The 21022-nt window shown below is 39.6% G+C and overlaps 2 pseudogenes; one reads left to right on the plus strand and one right to left on the minus strand.

Annotated features, from left to right (window-relative positions):
- Positions 1-3097: 3097 nt before the first annotated feature.
- LOC114631178 lies at positions 3098-5725 on the plus strand (annotated as a pseudogene).
- A 12225-nt stretch (positions 5726-17950) lies between these two features.
- Positions 17951-18908, minus strand: LOC114631152 (annotated as a pseudogene).
- Between the last annotated feature and the right edge of the window lie 2114 nt (positions 18909-21022).

Here is a 21022-nt window from a genome sequence, read left to right on the forward strand (position 1 = left end):
CACAGGAGATAGAGATTGAGTGAGAAGGGGAAAGGGAAAAAGAAGACGACAGAAAAGGGGAAAGAGACAAGAACTATTTGTGTGGTGGTGGGTTGGGCACAAAAAATATCTCAGGATAAAGGAGACAGACATGGCAAATAGGCCAATGATGGTTTATAAAGGTACAAGGGGAAACCCTGTGCTAGGATAAGATATTCAGTCTTAATTGGGTATGTTAATTAGGTGAGCATTGGGGTTTTTGATTGCTGAGCTTCAATACTTTGGAAGCTGGACCCTGAAATCAGCTTCAGGAGAAGAGATTGGCCAAATGAGGGAATAGACCTTTGGGGGCTAGCTATAGAGATGTAATCTAATGGTTTTTTAGCAAGGCAGAGAGAATGGAGGAGAAGGGCAAGGCCTTCCAGAGCCACATGTGAATTTTTTTTTAATTTTTTTTATTGGATGTTTTATTTACATTTCATATGTTGTCCCCTTACCCCATCCCCCACCCACCCAGGAACCCCCTGTCCCCTCACCCCTCCCCCTTCTTCTCTGTGGATGTAACCTCTATCTACCCCCCCACTCCCACCTCCCCACCCTCAAAATTCCTACCCCCTGGGGCGCCACATGTGAATTAACCAGAGTTCCTTCACTGATATGATACAATGCCAAGGAAGAAACCTCAGACTCCATGCATGCAAGGCAAACACCAAATAAGGTACGTTTTCAGCCCTAATAATTTATAAGAAAATGAACATTGACTACTTTTGAATTAATTCTTTTCTTTCATCCAATTTATACTTGGGAAACAGAGAGGTTTAATTTTTTTCTTAATTTATTTTGAGACTGTATTTTGCTGTGTAGCCCTAGCTGGCCTGAAACTAACTAGAGACAAGGCTATTCTAAACCTCAGAGAATTGCCTGCCTCTGCCACTGAAGTAATGAGCCTAAAGGTGTGTTTCACCATGTCTAGCCTATTACATATTTTATTTGCAGGTGGATGCATGCATGCAATACAGTTCACATGTGAAATCCAGAGGAAAACTTGTGTGAATTCTGACTCTCCTTCTATCAAGTGGGTCTCCAGGATGAACCTCAGATAGCAGAGTTTGGTAGTAAACACCTTTACTAGATGAGCTTTCTCATCAGCCCAAAGTCAGAATATACATGAAAAGAAATATTGAGTACACAATCTCTATAAACAGGCATGCTTTTCATTAAAATTCTTCCTTGAAACAACAAAAAGAAGGAATATTATTCCAGAATTCCCCACTGCTTGTCACTCCTCTAAATGAGTAAGATTTCCATTGAGAAACTATACATTCATTTCACAGTTAATCGTATGGACTTATATAAAATACTTAATTAGGAATAAAAGTTTACTCATGGTTCTGTAGACCATCAGTAAAGTACTAAATGGAGGAAACAGAGATAAAAGACATTTCACTAGAGGAAATGAGTTCCTTACCCAGACTGGACCTGGTCCCACGGGCTAGTACTTATCAAGGGACCACTGTAAAAAACTAAGACTGAATAAGAAGCCATGCTAGCTTCTTGATTGGCTGTAGACTCTCGATTTCATTGGCTGCTGTGGCTCTATCATTAGGTACAGGCTTTGTCAAAATATTTCACCTGTGCTCTTAGGTCCCAAGTGTAAATGATCACCATTGGGCAGCCTTCTGGAAATTTTCATTATGTTAGTAATTTGATTATCCATACTATGACACTGAAGCATTAGTATAACCCCAGGACCTGTCTGAACAGCCTTCTGATTATGATATGAATTTCTGATTTCCTTTAGTTCGTGACATTTTCCAAGGAAAAGCATTTTGCAGATCTAGATTTTAAGAGAAGAATCTTAGTCTATGAGATGAGTGAGTGGTGGTTGTTACAAAACTCAGCAGCTGTCATCTTTGGGTGTCTAACAGCACCCTGAGTTTCTCTTGCATCTTTAACATCAGGGGTAAGCTGATGATGTGTGTAAGGTTCTTCTCACAAAGGCATCACACAATCTGATCAGCCTACATTAGCAATAACATTACTATCCCTGGTTTTCAAAGTACATATCATCAGAGAGAAAGCTAGAGTTGAGCAGACAGCTGCCTGCTCAACACAAATTTTTAACAATTTTCCCATGTTTCCCTATAGCAGTGGTTCTCAATCTTGCTAATGATTTAAATCAGCTCCTTATGTTGTAATGGTCCCCCAGCCATAAAATTATTTCATTGCTACTTTATAACTGTAAGTGTGCACTTGTTATGAATCGTAATGCAAACATCTATGTTTACTGCTGGTCTTAGATGGCCTCTGTGAAAGGGTCATTCAACTCCCAAATAGTTTTCCATCAAATGCTGAGGTGTGCCTCAGTTTTACGTAGTAAAATGGAGCTTTAGATACTTCTGAGCCCTTTCTCTCCAAGATCTTATTCACCATCAAACTCCTTACCTCTCCCTTGAAATTCTAACCCAATTTCCTCACATTGCATTTCTAAATGTTCCTTAGCTGTGTCACAGATAGCACATTATACAAAATATCTTGATGCCTTTTTAAAGTATGGTATTATATTTATTTCTTGGTAGCCATGCACATACAACAGTACATGTGTGGAGGTGAGAGGACACCGTGGAGGGTCAGCTCTCACTGTCAAACATGGAGGTCCCTGGGACTGAACTCGGGTTGTCATGCTAGTTGGCAAGCCCTTTCACCCTTGAGTCATCTCACTAGCTCCTTGTTTTCTTTCTTTCATTTTTATTTGAAGTGACTTAAGCGCTGTCAAGATAGTTCAGTGGGTTGAACAGATGCTGTGAAAAGCTAACAGGTCAAATTCAATCCCCAGAACTGTCATAAAAGGTGGATGGAGAGATCACGGCCCAAACTGTCCCTTGATCTCCATATGTGTCAATGCATAGGTACCTGCATCTACCCAATAGCAAATAAATAAATAGATAATTAATTCACTAGTTGTAGTGTCTGACAGGTGCTATGGAATTCTGAAGATATTAAGGGTGGATTGCTATTAAATCCTATTCTTGGTGATTCCTGTGGCCACATGCCATATCTGAACTTCCTCCTGTAGAATGTGAATATTTTAATGATAATAATGGTGTTGATGATTAGTATGGCCATAGAAAAGAGGATGTTGAAGATGACAGGGATGAAAAGGATGATAGTGTTTATAATAATGAAGGAACTAGGTATGTGGTTTTGCTCTTCTAAATATAAAGATTTAATGTGACAGTGCATACAGTGTATGTATATCATCTTCTCAGGAAAGAGTCAGAGAAATTTAACCTCAATTCAACCTCCTGGACTAAGATTGAGAATGCTTCCAAAGAAAACCAGGCAATACCATTGAACACACATTATCCAGGACAGGTATGGGATATTGTGGTGTGCCTGTTTCTACAGGTCAATCAGGAAGACCTCTAACTGTGGCTCAGGAAGAAAGGAGAGGTAAGTGAGTATTCAGAGAAAGGGGACACATGGGGGAGTGTCAAGTACCACCCTTGGCTGATGGCAGGGTCTAGAGCAGGGTGGATACAATAGCAGTGAAGGGAAGGAAGGATTAGACAGGGAAGTCATTTGTTTCATGGGAGACAGGACAGAGAGGAAGCACATCTTGGGATGGCTTCTCCTATTCTGATAACTTATTTTATTGAAGGCTTAATTTATACACAAAATCATTCCCTCAGAAATTTTATTCATAGATTACACAGCTTTTCAAAATATATTTTCTTCTAAAGTCTTCCTTGATTACATAAGAATATTGAAGGAAGAGCAAAGCAAGCAAACAGCAATTTTATGAAAACTAAAAATTAACATTATGATAAAATCAATTTTCTTCTAATTCAATACCTTCTTCCTTAAGATTGGTGCAGTAAAGTCCTGCAGTTATAGAAATGCTAGACAGGATGACTCTATTTGAATTTGATTCTGTTTCAGTTTGACACAGAATTAATAGATCTAAAGTTATTTCCTACTGCTTGTTATATCAAACTTGGCTTTCTACAGTAGATCAATCTCTCTGACCATTATTTAATTCTTACTTTCATTCTTCAATATTTCTTTTATGTTTGACATAAGACCACTGCCCTTTTCCTTTGAGTCTTAAAATATTGTGTAGAACCCTTGCTTGAGCAAAGGGGGTCTATCAGAAAAGTTCCAGTCTGACAAGTCTGTTCAGGAAGGCAGGTAGCTCACTGAATCAAGATGCTTTCTTCTGTGTCTCTGTCCCTTGCTTCAATATGATTCCTTACTTTAATACAATTCTTTAAAGAATAAATGAATATCAGGATTTCTAAAACTGCTCACTTTTGTCTTCAGGAAGTTACCAATGCTTATCATTAAGTTGTATGATGAAAATCTCTTCCTATTCATTCAAGTTCTTTATTTCTGAGGCTGAACATAAACACCCAGAAGTTCCATCACAGGTTATCTGCTTCTAGAATTTCAGTACGTTTTTCTTCTTATTTAATTTTTCTCTTATCTTCTGTCTGATACTTACTAATAACACTCATTAATTATTTAAATATTCAAGTAACAAGAACAACTCAATTTTCTGTCTAACTCTTTATTCTGGAGAAGTTTCATTAATTTCCTTCTTGTTTGCACCAGCATTTGTTATCACAGTTCTATCTTTCGGATTGTGATATTTAACAGTGAGAAATATAATATAAGTATAGCTAAATAATATAATTAATATAATATAATATAATATAATATAATATAATATAATATAATATAATATAATATAATATAATAAAGTATAGCTAAAGGTATGTAGCAAATTTCCACCAAGGGCAGTGAAGGGTCAGCTTAGGTGGTCCAAGCACTGGAACTTTGTCAAAGAGCATCTTCAGAATACTTGGCAATGAAAGGGAAAGTTAGCCAAGTAGGTGCTTCTATTTTAAATTTTGTGTTCTCTCTAATATTATACCCTGACTGAAAATTCCCCTCCCATAATTTTTTTGAGTTCCCCCTCCCCTCTCACACATCCACTGCTCCCCCATTCATCTTCAGTAAAGAGCAGTCCTCCCAAGGATATCAACAAAACACACATACAAGTTAAAATAAGACTAGGCACAAACTCTCATATGGGGCTGGATGAGGTAACCCAGCAAGAGAAAAAGTGTCACAAAAGCATGTGAAAGAGTCAGATATCCACCCCCCCAACTCTTAAGGATCTCACAAAATCACCAAGCTAACAACTGTAATGTGAATATAATGTCACTGTTGAGTGATAACCCACATTTCTGAATAGATAAGAAAGGGTGAAAAAAAAACCCTCAATGAATGTTATAGACAGATTATCATTTAACTGGGGTGGGAGTGTGTCCTAATGTACATGACCATTAACAAGAAAAGAAAAAGTAGGATGGACTCAAACCAATGAGAGAGATTCAATATTGACATTGTTTCTTTAGCAATCCAAGAAAACTGTTCCTTTATTTGCTTTTACCACCTCATCCCCCACTCCAGCTCTCACAGAATCCGGATCTACGAGCGAGAGGACTACAGAGGCCAGATGGTGGAGATCACAGACGACTGCTCCCACCTGCAGGACCGCTTCCACTTCAGTGACTTCCACTCCTTCCACGTGATGGAAGGCTACTGGGTCCTCTATGAGATGCCCAACTACCGGGGGCGGCAGTACCTGCTGAGGCCCAGGGAGTACAGGCGCTACCACGACTGGGGCGCCATGAGTGCCAGGGTGGGCTCTCTGAGGAGAATCATGGATTTCTATTGAATTTTCTTACTCTGCCCTTTCATCATTTGGAAGTTAATAAAATATTTCCTGTGTGTTCCATGCAAAAAAAAAAAAATAGCATTCAATACCACAAAAGTCATTCCTACCCTTCCTCCCTCTTGTCTCTCTCCCTCTCCCTCCTTTCATCTCTTTTTCCCTTCTTTCTATCTTTGAAAATGTTGCACTGTGTAGTTCAGACTTTTCGTGAACTTATGAGTTCCTGCTTTAACTTCCTGAGTTCTGTGTTCTCAGGTATCCAGTGCCAGATTCACCTGCAATGGAGTTCTATCATGTACTAATTCATCCTTTTACCAGACATGTGCTATTAATAGGCCTTCATCTACTTTCATAGAGATCTTATCTTTGTGTCTTGTGAATTTCTCAAGACAGCAGAGAAAGACCTCATATTTGCAACCTTAGAATATCTCCAGGTGTGGAGCTTGTCAAAATCCTTCTGGAGGGAGTAAAATATTCGTATCATGCATAAAGATGTTGTGTCTGGAGATTGGTAACTAGACCAGAGTATCATATAAATAAGAAAAAAAACTTGATTTCTTTCTAAGGAAGAGCTTCCTATATCTTACCTAAGTCACTATAAGCTATCTCCTGCCATGAGGTTGAGGTTGGTTTCTCCTGGTAGAAACCTGCCAGACTATGGTCCCAGGGAAGCCATACTATATAACTTACTATCACATCAATCAAAGGACTTAGGATGGATAATGTAGTCAAAGACACCTTGGTTTATGGAAAAAGAATATACATACATAAATTGTTATGTCCTCTGTGATCAGATATTAATGTAGTAATAAGTAAATGTGAAGCTTACAGATATGACATGCATAAAAATGTAAGAACACTGAATATTAACCATTGTAGAGACATCTGTTTATCAATGAACTCTAGTGCAGATTAAGTATTTCTCACATCAACTGCTTATAAAGAGACCAGAAGAATTTCATACTTCATTTAATTTTTTGGAATATTTTCATATTATGAGTCTTGATAATGTTCTCTAAGTCCAATCATAAATTTATTTGCACACTGTATAAAGTTTGTGCACATGGCTTAGGTTTGCATATGCACATAGTTTATTTTTATTTTATTTTATTTATTTATTTATTTATTTTTAATTTCTTTTTTTTTTTGAACATGAAATGCTTTTTTATAGCATGTTTTACAAGGGGAGGGGGTAAGAGGGTCCAGGTGGTGGAAAAGTACAAAATCTTCTTGGCCTGTGCCTTGAAACATGTCATGGTCTATATGGTACACTGCCTTGAATTATGATCTACCTGCAGTTCTTCAGAAGATATGGTACACTGCTTGAGTTATGGTCTCCCTGCTATTCTTAAGAAGACATGGTACTCTGCTTTGAGTCTATCTGCAGTTGCTAAGCAGGATCTTGCAGTTGCCAAGCTTCAGAGGACATTGTGCAGGTGGGGAAAGGTAGGGGGTAAGGGTAAGGGCGAGGGTCCTGGCTTCTGGTATCTCCCCCTTCTCTGTTTAGTTAGAGAAGGCGTCTTATGATCAATCCCAACTATGTAAGTTTTGAATTTGGATGTCTAATTATGGGGGGTCTTAGACAAGTTCACAACCCCAAAACATTGATGTGAGACGAGTCACATCGATAGTCGAAGGCTTTAGGCTGTCGACGATGGGCAACGTCAAGGGACTCTGATGTGGGTGAAAGGAGGGTGAGAGCCCTGTCTTAGGCCATGTAGGCTGCACCCACTCCCAGCACCACGCACTCCTTTTCGGCTGCATTGGGTGGGCCCCTGGGAAGTGGACCTACAATAATCCCGTCATTGGGCTAACTCACAGCCTTCCTAGTCTCTTGTAAATGTTCAAGTTACCAACCATTTGTCAGTTTGGGGTGTAATATTGTCATAAAGGAAGGCTCCCCAATGTTAGCGGCCATATCAAGGGTGGTCTTGGTTTAGGAAAAAGCCAATTTTTGTTGTGGTGATCAAGAGGCCAAGCTCTCTAGCGAGAGAAATGAGGGCAAAGCCAGGCATACCAGGAACCCTTCTGGAGGGCGTGGGAGTCTAGGGGTCGACCGTGGGGGGAGGCAGGGGAGCTGACAGCTGTGTCAGTCTCCTGCGGAGTCACTTCTGGATCCTCTTCAATTTTCAGCTGATGGTAATGAACTTTAACTGCCTTCTTGATGGCAGCATCAACCTGGTTCCGTGGACGACAGGTCACGGGCAATGATCCCTGTCTTGCTCAATCTTGATGTCGTGCGCACATCCTCTCAATGAGGGTCCGTCCGGATGGGTCCGTGCCTCGAGCCCCACGTCTGGGTGCCACTTGACCCGACCGGCGGGTCCTGGTTATTCGTGGGGGCGAGGAGGACTGCAACCTGCTATTCTTCAGATGATATGGTACACTGCTTTGAGTCTATCTGCAGTTGCCAAGCAGGATCTTGCAGTTGACATAGTTTATTTTTTACAATTTTATTTAATCTTTCTTTTTTTACACTCTAGATTTTGTCTCCCACCCATACCTCCTCTCCATCCCTTGTCTTCAAGAGGATGGTCCTACTCACCCCCCCCCCAACCTCTCCAGACCGCTAAACTCCCTGGGGCCTCCAGTTTCTTGAGGATTAGGTGCATCTTCTCTGTCTAAACCCAGATCAGGCAGTCCTCTGCTGTATAAGTGTTGTGGGCCTCATATCAGCAGGTGTATGCTGCCTGGTTGGTGGTTCCATATCTGAGAGATCTCTGGGGTCCAGGTTAGTTGAGACTGCTGGCCCTCCTACAGGGTTACCTTCTGCCTCAGCTTCTTCCAGCTTTTCCCTAATTCAAACCCAGAGTTCAGCAGCTTCTGTCCATTGGTCGGGATACACATCGTTTTATACAATATTTTCAATGCCTTTATGTTTTGACCTGGGCTAGATACACTGTACAGTTATATAATTTTCTTATCGTGGCATCATGTAATTTTGAAAATGTTTTGCATTTTGGAGTATCATGAATTTCTATTTTTAATTAGGAATGCTTAGTATGAAGTAAACTAAATTTTAATTATCTGTTTATTAATTTTATGTGTATATATGTATGTGCTTGCATGAGTTTATGTGTACCATGTCAGTGCATGAGCCTGCTGAGGCAGAAAGAGGTCATTAGTCCCCTGGAATTGTAGTTATAGGAGACCATGAGCACCATAGAGAGGCTATGTGGGTATTTGGAACTGGACCACTGAATTATCAGCAAGTGATTATAAATGTTGAACCATCTCTCCAGCCCTAAAATAAAATTTGTGAAGGAAAAGGAAAATGCACTATAAAAAAATCAAAGAATGTTTCAGAAGAGGTATGAAAAATGATAATAGAAGATAATATTATTTGGTTATTTAATTAGCACTTGATGTTATATAGTTGGTTAAATTAAAACTATTCTTGGATTGTTAATGCTCTTACCAACCTAAGACATAAGTGCATTGCTTTTGATAATGCATATTCCATGATGGTAAGGAAGGCATTCTTGGCAGAATGACCTAAGACAGGCTCAGTCTTTTTTACAAAATAAAAAAGGGGGAGAAGCAGAGAGCTTTGGGGGCTGCTTGGCAAGAATCTGACATGGGCCAAGGACAAGGAAGTGGGCTTCAGGCAGGAATCTGACATTAGGCTAGAACAAAGAAGTAATTTCAGGCAGGAATCTAAATTTTAGTCTAGAACAAGGAAATAGGCTTCAGACATGAAAATGTCTTTGGGTTAGGACAAGGAAGTTAGCTCAGATATTTTTGGTCACCATGATAAGCCCTTAGAAACAGTGATCACGGGAGTATTTGTGGAATTTTTCTTATTGCCTTGCTTGTTCTTTGACTATTTGTGTTTATTGTCTTGCTTGTTCCTTGACTATTTGCATCTATTGTATTGCTAGTTCCTCAACCTAGAACTGACCTGAATACTTCCATATAATTAGAATGGGATAAAAGAAAGAAGGAGGAAGGGGGATGGGCTAGGAGTTTTTCAGGGAGGGGAAATGGAGAAAGGGGATGGTGTGTGAAATGTAAATAAATAAAATATCCAATAAAAAGCCAAAACAAAACAAAAACTATCCTTGGTGACTACTAACTATAAAGAGCTGCATTGGTCATGAGTTGTCTTAAATCTTTAGTCTTTACAGTACTAGTCTTTAACTCATAGAAGTAACAGGATACGAGAAATATTTAAAATAATAGGATTTGGCTGGAGTAATAGCTAAGTTGGTAAAAACAGTTGACACTCAAACATGCTGAGCTCTATTTGATCCCGCAACCCCATGTGAAAAAGCTGTGTGTAGTGACACACTGAAGAAGTGGAAGCACCAGGATCCCTGGGCTCACTAGTCCACCATCCAAGTCATTAGAGGTCCAGGCCGGTGAGAGAGCCTATCTCAAAGGGGTATCCTGGTGTTCCAGAGTATGAGATCTGACGTGTCCTCTGATCTTCACATGCATGTGTACCTACGCAGAGACTGACAGACAGACAGACAGACAGACAGACACACACACACACACAGGCAGATAGACACACACATATACACACACAAGACATACATATACTACCATAGACACCAAAAAGAAATTTAAAAATTCACTGGAAGATACACTACTGGAACAGGATTCTGCAAGATGATAAATTTTTAATATGGGTGGAAATTTTAGTGGATTGTTTATAAATTGGCATGTAAATCAATAGTCAATTTTGGAAACATCTATACTGACCCATATGTCAGTTTTCCAAAATGTTTTTTGAAAATATTTCCATCACTTATTTGAGAGAGAGAGAGAGAGAGAGAGAGAGAGAGAGAGAGAGAGAGAGAGAACGGGAGGCAGACAGAGGGAGAGAGAGAGGGAGAGAGGATACTTGCTCACATATAGAGGGCAGAAGTCAGCTTGTGGGAATTGGTTATTTCTTTGCATCCTGTGGAATTGAACTCAAAATCCTATGCCCCCTCCCATTCTTCCCTGGATGCTGTTAGCCACAAGCCTGATGGGAAAGGGGGAAGAGGTGGAGATCAGGGTTCAGATGACCATGAGTATGGACAGAATGACTGCCAGAGACTGTTACATTGAGACAAGTCTACTTTATTGCTTAAGGGATAGGGTATAGAAGGAATTTTGGGAGTATAGTACGGGTGGAAAGGGCTAATTGTTTCTGTATTCTAAGCAGCAGAAAGGGCTGATTGGTTATAGTACAGGACCTAATTTTCATGCAGGTGGGAAGTCAGAGTGGGATGCATGTGCTGAGTTACACACCCTTGCAGAGAGCACCGTACAAGGTCACTTTTCAGACAAGTGCACACAAGGCCAGCCACTGTGATCAGGGACACTCTCCAGACAAAGACAAAGAGAATCAGGAAAGCCCTGTGAAGAAGATTGTCCCCTACGTTGCACCAAGCTTTGAAAGCAGTCTAGTCCTTGGGGACTGCTAGCTTATAGGTCCTCAGACTTGGTGGCAAGAATATTTAGCCATCTTACCAGCCCATTTCAAAATTCTTCCACACAAAGTAGAAACTCAGTATGGGAAGAACATGAAAGTCTTCACAGAGCATGTGAATGTTCAAACAGTAAGTGAATTGCTGACATGTGATCCTCTTTCAGGTTGTCTTACTGCTGTCTCACATTCGTTGCCTGTGGCCATCTCTATGAAGCCCTTTTGAGCAACAAACATCTTTCCCTGCTTGATTTGGGATCAAATTTCCTGGAAGATGCTGGAGTGAACCTTTTGTGTGAGGCTTTGAAAGACCCAAACTGCACCCTTGAGGAGTTATGGTAGGGCTGTGTTCTCACCTATTGCTGGTGCTGCTGTTTCAGGTGTTGGCATTTAGAAGTAGAAGGGTAGAATTGTCTGAATGTCATTGTCACTTTAGAAATTGTCTTACACCTGCCACCCATGATACCAATCTTAAGACATGGAGCCCTGGGTGATTGGATCACAAATGTGAGTCCCAATGAGTGGGTTTACTTCCCTGATAAAAGAAGCCCCAGCCACTACTGCCTTGTCCATCACATAACAACACTTTTACAGTCCAGCAAAGCTGGGGGGAGATGATTCAGTAATTGGTAGCCCTTGTCACTGAGTCATAAGAAACAGAATCTGGATCCCAGCACCCAGGTCTGGTAGTCAACAAATACTGTAACTCTAGCACCAAAGGGTCTTATGTCCTACTCTAGACTCCATGTGGACCACCCAGACATGTACACCTACACTCACAATGGCGTATACACACAGAAACACATGAAAAAGAAGATGTATCTATGAGCTAGGAAAATCAGGCTTTCTACACGTACTGCAGCAACCAGATTATACCTTGATCTTGGGTTTTTTATGTGACTGACATATCTGTTTACAAGCTTTCCAGCCTAATGTGTTAAACCAGGTTAACACATCACAGAGGATGATGTCTGCTTGAGAAAACAAGGCTGTGATTATGACAGCTGATTCCTTTGGGATACTCAACGACTTACTGAGTGTAGGCTTAATTAAAGGAGTTGTTTGAAAAAAGGCTGTGTGGTATGCTGCTCTTGAGTTGGAACTGAATGGAATGAAGGTTATCATTAGTGGCAGTAGGCACTCGGGCAGGGGATTTTTCTTACACTTCTCCCTCGATGTATAGGAAGGTGAAGTACAGTCCTCATCTGAAGAACTGAGACGAGGGACCTGTGTGCACATCAGGCACAAAGGGATTGTGTGTCTATGTACAAAAGTCAGTTTCTAAATCTTTACACTATTGGACTCTTGTTGTGGCTGTCCTGAGAATTGTCGATGGATGTAGCAGTATGTCTACATAAATTAGATGCAAGTCACCCTGTGGCCTAGTGTGACAAACCAAAATATCTCTAGTTGTTATTTGCTTCTCCTGGATGATAAAATTCTTCCCTGCTTATGAGCCATTAGTATACACACAATTTTATCCCTGCAAAATCCATATGTATATATATACTTCCATCAATCATAAATCTCTGCGTGTGTGTTTATGTGTCTATTTACATATCCATCTGCCTAGCTCATATCCATCCAACTATTGTCTGCCATCTATGAATTTAGCATCTCCCCCTTGTCTACCATTTATAAACTTACTGGCTTTTTTAAAATTAATTAATTAATTAATTTATTTATTTATTTATTTATTTTTTGAACATGAAATGCTTTTTTATAGCATGTTTTACAAGGGGAGGGGGTAAGAGGGTCCAGGTGGTGGAAAAGTACAAAATCTTCTTGGCCTGTGCCTTGAAACATGTCATGGTCTATACGGTACACTGCCTTGAATTATGATCTACCTGCTGTTCTTCAGAAGATATGGTACACTGCTTGAGTTATGGTCTCCCTGCTATTCTTACGATGATATGGTACACTGCTTTGAGTCTATCTGCAGTTGCCAAGCAGGATCTTGCAGTTGCCAAGCTTCAGAGGACATTGTGCAGGTGGGGAAAGGTGAGGGTAAGGGCGAGGGTCCTGGCTTCTGGCATCTCCCCCTTCTCTGTTTAGTTAGAGAAGGCATCTTATGATCAATCCCAATTATGTGAATTTTGAATTTGGATGTCTAATTATGGGGGGGGTCTTAGACAAGTTTACAACCCCAAAACACTGATGTGATGTCACATCGATGGTCGAAGGTTTTAGGCTTTCGACGATGGGCAACGTCAAGGGACTCTTCTGGCCACTTCCCAGATTTCCTTTTTGCTATTCAGATTTTAAAGAAGGGAGATGTAACATTACTCAGCCTCCATCTTCTGATATTTTTGCTCCAGAAGGATATTTTATTTGGTGCAATGGCACCCTCACTAAAAACCTGTCAAAAACCAAAGATCCCTCCAGGTTGTGCCTCCCTGTTACCTTAATCCCCCAACTTACTTTTCATACCCCTGAAGAATTTCTGATGTCCTCTGAAATTTCCAGTAGAAAAAATCATGCAGTATGTTTACCCTTTGTAGCTGGCCTTTCCCTGACTACAGCCATAGTGGCTGCTGGGTTGTTGGGTGGAGCAATGGGACATTCCATCCTGGACACCAGCAATTTAGCTGAACAGTTTCAGTTAGCTATAGAAGCCTCTGCTGAATCGCTGGCCTCTTTGCAAAGACAAATAACCTCACTTGCCCAGGTTACTTTACAGAATCACTATGCCTTAGATCTCACAGCAGAGAAGGGTGGTACTTGCCTTTTTCTTAATGAAGAATGTTGCTATTACATAAATGAATCTGGTCTGGTAGAACTACAAGTGCATAAACCCCATAAGTTAGGTGAAGATTTACAGAGACAAAAATTCTCTAGAGCTGCCAATAATTGGTGGGAATCCTGCATGTTTTCCCTCCTAATGCCTCTTGTTGGGCCCTTGATTTGTTTGCTTTTGATAGCCATTTTAGGACCATTTGTTTTAGGACCATCAGCCTATTTATAATAGGCTTTATAAAATGATGAATTGACTCCTTGGCATCTAAACTTCTACAAGTGTATTATCACAGACTTGATCTGGCTGATAGAGGCTTGGCTGGGACTTGCATTGACTTATCTCCTTTAGGAGCTGCATAGAACTCAGATCTATGCACGCTGTTTCGCATGGCACGAACACAGCCGGGTACCTGCAAGGGGTGTGTGATGAGGTACTGCAGGGGGAGGACCCAAATTGTCCGAATCTGAGTTCCCCCATGAAGCAAACCTGATTGCATAGAGGTTGGTGTTGATTTCTTGTGTCTCTAAGCAGCTAACTAGGACCATCGATATCCTACGAAGACCATGAGACATTTAACCCTCTACTCCTCAAAAAGGCACTGTTTCTAATGATAATGGGAGGATCAGGTCAATCTTCCCCCCCTGGTCAATGCTTGCTCATTTATCATGAGATTTCCAAATGTCTGCTTTCTCAGACCAGTCTCTTTAAAAATTGTTTGAAGGGAGGAAATGCTGGGGGCCAAGACTCCATTCTGCCTGGGAGCAAATGTCAGTTAAGTAAATAGTCTGAGTTAAGGAATATTTTATTGCCCTCCTGCCAGGGAGAAAATACTAATCAGATAAGCAACTCGAGCTGAGAAATGTTTTAATTGCCTTCTTGTTTGTGAGAAAATATTTAGATAAGTAATTTGGGCTAGGAATTCTTGTGGGCTTAGAGAACTTTGCAATTATGGGATGACCCTGGGCCCTGACTGTTAGATGATCCTCCTGCCTGCCTGCCTTTATAACAGAAACCTGAACAATAAAGTTTAAGCACTTGATCAGACTTGTCCTTCTTCTTTGTGTCTCTAGTCCTATCATTCTTTTGCCCACTTCCCTAGGGTCTTGTTGAATCCCTGCGGGCTGGGGCAATGGCCCAGAGTGAAGACTTTGCCAAGATCTTTCAGAGAAGATTTCTAGTTTGTATCCTGGTATCTTCCCTGGTCCTGAGACATTAAACTTCTTAAGGCTCCTGAGCATGAGCTACTTTTGCCTATATTCCTCTTCACCCTCGATGTAGTGAGCAGCATGCACTGCTTGAGAGAGCATGAAGTGATGTTGTTAAATGGAATGACGTTTAACAAAGCATTTCATCTTTGAAAACATTTAGTCATAACAATACGTTCTCATTTGTTCAGAAGGAGAAATATAGAGAGGGATTCTGTTCTTATCTGATGTTTAATGTGTTAAGTTAGAAGGAGCAGACAGTAACACTTTGATCAGGATATTATAACACATTAAACTTTTTAGAGAAAATGAGGTTCATCTGTTTTAGACCAGCCTGCAATGCAGTTATATGCAAGAGAAGAGAGGGTGGTGAATAACTCACTTACTGAGTCATTCAGATTCCAATGAGAAGTCTTTTCACATCAACAAATGATCATAACCTTACTCTTTTAAAATTACAGCAGTGAGCAATGTACCTTGTTCATACAAGATGATGAAAACATATCTATGGAATAAAGTATTTAATGGTATTAGTAAAGCTGTCTTCTGTGTTTGGCTTTTTTGTGACTCTGGCTTTCAACACTTGAAGAACACAGAACAAGGATCTTTAGGATCTCTGAACAGTAAAGAAGAAATAGTGGGGAAACCTGCGACCAAAACTTACTAGTGAGTACATTACCATGTACGTCCTTTTGGATCTAAGTTACCTCACTCAGGATGATATTTTCTAGTTCCATCCATTTGCTTTTGAGACTCATGATAGCCTCATTTTATTAGCTGAATAGTATTCTGTTGTGTAAATGAACTACATTTTCTGTATCCATTCTTCAGTTGAGGTAAATCTGGGTTGTTTTCAGCTTCTAGCTATCACAGATAAGGCTACTATGAATATAGTAGCCCCTGTAGCATGATGGGGGATCTTTTGGGTATATGCACAAGCATGGTATACCTGATTCTATTTCCAATTATCTGTGGAATCTTCAGATTGATTTCCACAGTGGTTGTATGAGTTTGCAAACCCACCAGCAATGGGTAGTGTTCCTTTTTCTCTACATCTCCAGCAACATGTGCTGTCACCTGAATTTTTTATCTTAACCACTCTGATTGGGGTAAGGTGGAATGTCAATGTCATTTTGATTAGCATTTCTTTGCTGACTAAGCACTTTGAGCATTTCTTGTTTTATTTTATTTTTATTGGATATTTTATTTACATTTCAAATGTTATCCCCTTCCCCCATCTCCCCATAAGCCCTCTATTCCATCCCTCCTCCTTGTTTTTGCATTTATACCATTTTAATTTCATGCAAGTATTAAGGTCAGTTCTAGGTTGAGGAACTAGCAGTACAATAGATGCAAATAGTCAAGGAACAAGCAAGATAATAAACCCAGATAGTCAAAGAACAAGCAAGGCAATAAACAGAGTCCCGTGGTCACTCCCGTAATCACTGTTTCTAATGGCTTATCAGGATGACCAAAATATCTGAGCCTACTTCCCTGTCCTAGCCCAAAGTCATTTTCCTTCCTACTTCTTTATTCTAGCCTAAGATTTCAATTCCTCCTGAAATTAATTTTTTGTTCTAGCTTAAGATTTCTTTAAGTGCTTCTCAGCCATTCAAGATTTCCTCTGTTGTGAATTCTCTGTTTCGCTCTATACCCCAATTCTTGATTGGGTTGTTTGTGTTTTTAGAGGTTACCTTCTCGAGTCCTTTATATATTTTGCATATTATCCCTCTATCAGATGTGGGATTAGGAATAATTTTCCCAATCTATGACACCCATTCTCTTTAAGGGAAGGGAGTCCCCGTAAAGACATACACATTCAGTAAACATACAAATGATGCTAAACTATTTTTTGTTCACAGAATTAATTAACAAAAGTCAAATTTTGAGTTTCATCACAATGGAAGCTATAACCATTCCAGATACTTATCTTGTGAACTCTGTTGTCTTTGGACATTCTCTGGCAGCAGAGAAGGTTAGACACTTGATTGTAATCTTTTGAGAAAAAAATTTGAGATTGAGGAAGGCACAGACAGACAGAGTGACAACTTTACCTCCACATTGTTCTGATATCTCTTGTCTTCTGTCTGATTGGCAGGTGCTGATGATGATTGGAAAAACAATTTCATCATGGGCCAGAGTGAAGACTTTGCCAAGGTCTTTCAGGAGAAGATGTCCAGTTTGGATCCTGGTATCCCCCCTGGACTTCAGTCATTAAATCTCTTAAGGCCCCTGAGCAAGAGCTAATTTTGCCTCTCTTCTTTGCTCTTTATGTAATAAGCAGCTTGTACTACACAATAGAGCAGAAAGTGATGTTGTTCAATGCTTGACTCTCACTTGAGTGGAATCCAAGATAGCAAAGCCTACATCTACTAACTAAAATGGGATGACATCCAATATATGAAAAAATTAATAAAAATTTCCTCTTTGAAAACATTTAGTCATAACAGTACATTCTTCTTTGCTCAGATGGGAAAATATAGAGAGGAAATCGGTTTTTATCTGAGGTTTAAAGTATTAAGTTAAAAGGAGCAGAGAAAAATGTTTTGGTTAGGACAGTATAACACATTAAACTGTTTAGGGAAAATGGGTTTCATCTGTTTTAGATCAGCCTGTAGTAGAGTGCAGTTATATACAAGAGAACAGAGGGTAGCGAATAACTAACTCACTTACTGTGCCAGTCAGATTCCAACCAAAATCATTTCACATCAACAAATGATTATAATCTTACTCTTTAAAATTACAGCAGTGAGCACCATGCCTTGTTCATAGAAAAAAATGTTGAACACATATTTACGGAATTTAAAGAATTTAATAGTATTAGTAAAAATGACTTCTGTGTTTGGCATTTTTAGTGACTCTGGCATTCAACACTTGAAGAGCACAGAACAAGGATCCTTAGGATCTCTGAAGATCAACAGTAAAGGAGAAATAGTAGGGAAACCTGCAGCCAAAACTTCACCAATATGCCTCATGAAGAAACGAGAATCTATAAAAAAAGGTGTGGAAGATGATACAAACAAAATTTAGAAAATATAAGCCAACAAATGTGAATACCAGCATCAGGATAGTATGAGTTGCTCTGGTCTCAGCTTGGCCTCTGTGCTCTTGTTTGGGGGAGAGAATGTGCTGCATTTTCTGGTGATGTCTTTGGAGGAGAAGTACCATGGAGACACTGGTCCAGACCATGACACTGATGAATGTGGCATCATGGGCAAACCGCAAGAAGACAATGCCTACATTGAATCCAGAAGTGGAACAGAACAACTTGCTTTTAGAGTCAGTGTTATTGTCTGTTATCTGTGGACCAGTGATCTTAATAGGAATGTAGATGTTATTTAAGACACTTAAGAACCAACAGCTGCAACAGGAATAACTCGCCACATTTGGGACACTTGCCCTGAGTATAAGTTTACCTCTATTAACAGGAACAAGAGTGACAAACTGATGGATACTCAGGACACAGGTAGAACACAAGTTTGTGCTTCTTGCCACCATTCGAGTGAAAAATTCAAATTTGCATTTGAAGTCAGTTGGAGGCTTTCTTGGAGCAAAAGCCGTCATGTTGTTTGGAAATGTAGTGATGAAGAGAATTAAGGCATTGGCCACAGCCATATGGGTTAAAATTACTTGTCTGGGTCTCTGTTGAGAACCAGTCAAGATTGGGAAGACATTATGGACAAGCAGAAAGACATTGGCCACACTCCCAACCCCAAACTGGCAAAGCATAAAGATCTGAAGAGCCACTTCCTCAGTGGCTTTTAGGGATTTATCATGAGAAGACATGGAGAGGGCTTTACTCAAGCCTGAAGAGATAATTAGGTGGGGCACTGCTGTCCTCAGGACTCTGTTCTATTGTCCAGTTGATTTGGGATCATTTCTTCTCTTGATAAGTGAGGCACTATTCTATCACAATATAGGAACTTTGCCTGAAGAACAATGCATGGACAGTAACTCAGAATAAAATTGTATGTTTATTGAATTACTCCTACCTCAAGTATTGCAACTACACCTTTACTGGTCAAGTAGGTCTTTAACCTACACCATAACATACATTTTAACACACAAATAAAGACAAGAAAGTGACTAGTATGAATATGTGATTCCTCACCAGACTTTAATACACTTAGGGCGGAGAATAGGCTGTAAATGGCATGTAATTTAATCAGTAGAATCACTTATTCAATTAAGATTGAAGATTCCATCATCAGATTTCACATCAGAATTCAATATAATTAGGATGGAGAGGAGGCTGCAAATTGGATGTACCTTAATCAAGAAAACAACTTAATAAAAAAATAAAATAAGATACATCATTAAAGAACTAATGCAATTTCTTTGTTGTAGTAATATGTTAAAAATAATGTAATGTTGATATCATGTAAGATTATACATAATAATCAATAAAGTTGTGTAACTGGATTCAGATATAGAAAATTAAGTTGTTGGCTTTGAAAAAATTTTATACTATTTATCCACACAACAAAATACCAAATATTTCTGATAAAGCCATCTGTGTTCTGATCACATAGATGAATATAGGCTTACATATGTGTCCTCCATGTGAAAACAAAACACAATTGCTAATAAGTTTCATTTATTCATAATTTTCTCAATCTTAATTTTTGTTCTAAAAAGTCAAGTTCCAGAGTCTTACCTGCATCATCTCCAGCTTTTCCCCAAAATTATTAACACAGTCACTGTTATGCTCTTTGTAAGCCGATGCTGAGTCTGCATTTTACTTGTTCATATGTTTTCTAAAGGAACACAGGGCCTCCATCCACCAGATAAAATTAACATCCCACATATAGATGTTACACTGAATGCTGTTTTCTGCTGAGTGCTAATCTAAGAAACAGACATTTGTTAGACATGGAAACAAAATATCAAACTTTTTGAGTTAAACTGCAGATTTAATAATTCATTTTGGCTTCAGAAGACGATGTATACTGAAGAAGGAAGAAGAGAATTTTAAGCAGAAGTCTGTGATTGGAAGACTATCACCTTCTGAGTCACAGTCAGGATGAACATGGTCATGGGCCAAACGCCAGCTCCAGACCACAGCTCCTGCATTAGTATACATCTTAGTACCTGTTCCACTGAAGAACTTCTCTGTGTCACTTATTGCCAGAGAAAGAATGCAAGCAAAGTCTGAGTGGTTTCTTATTCTCCATGCGATGCTCTGAAGGTAACCCAAAAGAGTCCAGGTTTCCAGTCTCATAAAATAATATGGTACATGTATATGACACCCTTCAGAGAGTTTATTATTGTGTCATCTGTGGTGTCAGTGCATTTTTCTCCCTGGAGACATGGGGATACCTCTGCTGAAGGAAAAATCATTTATCCCCAGAGAAAATATTTTTACTTTCTGATGCTTTCTGATAATGTCTGGTATTTTGATAGATGGTAATGAGTATCTGAGCAGACTGATTACAACCCTGAGGAAAGGGTTTTCAGGGGTTTTTTTTGGGGGGGGAGAATCTAAGTTCTAAACTGATCTTGTAGTGAGACGTGAATTTTGGCACTCAAGGGTAGAACAAGGGACTCATTATGCACATTTCTATGGATTACTCTCCTCCTTACTATTTCACTCTTGCTGACACCAAGTCCTTCCAGAAAACCGGCAACATGTCATTCAGATTCTGTAATTGTTCAGGAAGTTGTTTCATTCCAACTTTCCCATGTTTGTCCCAGGACACATAAAGTCTGGCAAAATTTTTAACTAGAGCTGGTCTTCCCCACCTGAGTCCTGGGGTTATTCCAATAGCCAGTTGTTTTCAGTTAGATCCTGACTTGTTTTCTGATAAACTCATGAGTCCTTATCAGCAGCTTAATATCCTTTGTTAGTATCCGTGAGTCTGCTTTGTATGAAGGAATCCTGGACATACAATAAGATAAGGATTGAGCAATTTTTAAGAAAAGATAGATTCAACCACACT

Source organism: Grammomys surdaster, unplaced genomic scaffold (genome assembly GCF_004785775.1).
Source record: "Grammomys surdaster isolate TR1022 unplaced genomic scaffold, NIH_TR_1.0 352, whole genome shotgun sequence".
Classification (NCBI taxonomy): domain Eukaryota; kingdom Metazoa; phylum Chordata; class Mammalia; order Rodentia; family Muridae; genus Grammomys; species Grammomys surdaster.